Source organism: Triticum dicoccoides, chromosome 2A, assembly GCF_002162155.2.
Source record: "Triticum dicoccoides isolate Atlit2015 ecotype Zavitan chromosome 2A, WEW_v2.0, whole genome shotgun sequence".
Classification (NCBI taxonomy): domain Eukaryota; kingdom Viridiplantae; phylum Streptophyta; class Magnoliopsida; order Poales; family Poaceae; genus Triticum; species Triticum dicoccoides.
Window position 1 is genome coordinate 114624579 of NC_041382.1, and position 2919 is coordinate 114627497.

Here is a 2919-nt window from a genome sequence, read left to right on the forward strand (position 1 = left end):
ATATATATATATATATATATATATATATATATATATATATATATATATATATATATATACAGCCCTTGCATGACTTTATTATAACAGAGAGAAAAGGAGAAAAGAAATAACCTGAAATCTTAAAAGTGCACGCGCACTATTCCGTCGAACCGAGTGGCCGTGCCTTGACCGCTCGTTCCGTGCGAATCGTGTGGCACACGAGAGTCGGGTGCTATTTTGTCGGGAGACTGTTTCTTTGCCCCGAGCGGCCTCGCTACCGACAAATCAGCACACGCGCTCGTCCACCTCTTGCATCTTATCCATTCGTCCCACCTCCGACTACCTGCCGCCCCGCACTGCTGCTCACCTCCCTACGACCCGGCCGCCTCCTGCCCCTTCTCCAGGCCACGCGCCCGCCTCCTGCTCCTTCTCCAGGCCACGCGCCCTTCCGCCGAGCTCCTCCTCCCGGCGATGTGGCTACCGCCCCGTTCCTCCTCCCGGCATCGACGCTCCCGGAGGTCGAGGGAGATGCGGCGGATCCGGCGGTGCAGGCTGAGCAGATCAGCCGGGGCCGAGGAGCCGGAGAAGCATCGCCGCCGTCTCCTCCTCCACTGTCCACTTTCCTAAGGGGGCGCCCTCAGAGCTCTTGGGAGGGGACATACACGTAGGAGACCGTCTCTCTCCGGATCCATCGATCCAACAGGCTGGGATGGGGGAAAGAGCGCGGGTGACCGGATCTGTCGTTGTCACGCGTGGAGGATGGGGCGGTGGCGTGCAAGCATCGTGGTCATGGATGTGGAAAAGGAGCGTGGACGGGATGAAGAAGTCAGCAGCAGGGGTTTCCGCCGCCGGCCTTGTTGTGTAGTACAAGGGCGTGGTAGTCGGATCCATGGTGGCTGGGGTCGGACTACAGGGATGCAGCGTGCAAGCTTCGCTATGGTGGCGGATTGGTAGTTGATCTGCTAGGGGAAGGTAGAGCATTAGCCCCAGGTGCTTTTCGCATGATTTTTGCTGATTTTAAGAGGAGGAATTGCTATGTGTAGTTAGTCTGTTTTTTTACAACTAGGGCCCTGTTCCTGTGCAATTTATCATAGCCACTAGCCAAATTTTTAAGTCAGTTTTTTGTTGTTAGTTCTGTGCAAGTAGGGGCGCTTCCCTTTGCAACTAGGATGCCTTCCTATGCAATCTATTACATCTGGTAGCCAAATTTTGTAAGCAAACTAGGCAAAATAAATTTTATTCTCTGAATATCAGTTTTTTTATGTTAGTTCTCTGCAACTAGGGGTTCCTTAGCAATCTATCATATCTTTGTAGCCCAATTTGTAAGCAAACTACCCAAATAATTCTCGTTCTCTGTATATCAGTTTTTGGTGTCAGTTATGTGCAACTTGAGGAGCATTCATGTGCAATCTATCCCAAATTTGTAAGCAAACTAGGCAACTAATTTTATTTTAGTTCACTGGGGTCTGGGATCCTGCGCAACTAGGGATACATTACTGTGCAACCAGAGGAATTGTGCTTGATAGTGAAACAGAGGTTCATATTTTCTTTTTCTTTTATCCTATGGCCATTTATTTATACTCTTTTCTTTTACCCTCTTTGTAGTTCAATATTTTTTATTCATGTAGGGTTCTCCAAATAGGACCTCTTGGCGGAATTCAAAACGGGCGGCTAAGCGACAACCACGTGGCGCTGATAATGACAGGGATGGAGAGGATGATGATGTGTCCTAAAGAGTATATAAATGAGTTGGCATCCTCAGTCTTTTCTAGTTGCACAAGAGTACCTGATAATTGGCATCCTCAGTATTTCTAGTTGCACAATACCATCCAACTAGTTGACATCCTAGTATTTTTGTAGCTGCATTGACACCCTCAGGTGAATGTGCAATTTTTTGATTTGGTCATGCAAGTGCTGAATAGTTCTTTTCCCAAGAGTATCTAATTAATTGGCATCCTCAAGATTTATAGTTGCACACGAGTATTCAATTAGTTGGCGTCCTTAGCATTTCTACTTGCACAAACAGTATCCTACTAATTGACATCCTCAGCCACAAGAAAACTATTTTTTAGTCCCATCTTCAAATTTTTGAGGGTTGCCCAAGAGTATCTAATGATTTGGCACCCTCAGCCTTTCTAGTTGCACAGGAGTATTTAATTAGTTGGCATCCTGAGCATTTTCTAGTTACACAATAGCATCTAACTAGTTGACATCCTCTGCATTTTGTAGTTGCACAACTAACATAATATAAGTTGGCGTCGTCAGCCTTTTTTATTCAGTTTTTATGGCTTCACGAACTGCAATGCAAAGCTGGATTTTCATACAGTTGTGATTAGTACTTTTTCTGCAGAACTCAATGCAGCTAGTATTTTCAACAACATCAACATCATTTTTATAAACTCGGTTTTTGGTTTGGTGATGGTGTGATGATTTGTTGTCTCGTCATGCAAGTGCGGAATAACTATTTTCAGACTTGGTATCCTCAAGATTTCTAGTTGCACAAGAGTATCCATTTAGTTGGCATCATCAGCATTTCTAGTTTCAAGGAACAGTATACAACTAGTTGACATCCTCAGCCTTTCTAGTTGCACAAGAGTATATAATTTAGTCCTATCTCCAAAAAATTTGAGGGTTGCCCAAGAGTATCTTTGGCACCCTTAGACTTTATACTTGCACAGTAGTATGCAATAAGTTGGCATCCTCAGCAATTCTAGTTGCACAATACTTTCTAACTAGTTGACACAAGAGTACCTATTTAGTTGGCATCCTCAGCATTTCTAGTTGTACAAGAGTATCTATTTAGTTGGCATCCTCAGCATTTTTAGTTGCACAACAAACATAATACTGTGTTGGCATCCTCAACCTTTTTAATCCAGATTTCTGAAGCAGAACAAATTTTTTATGCAATGTTAACTAATCACCTTTTTTCACCTTCAGGAT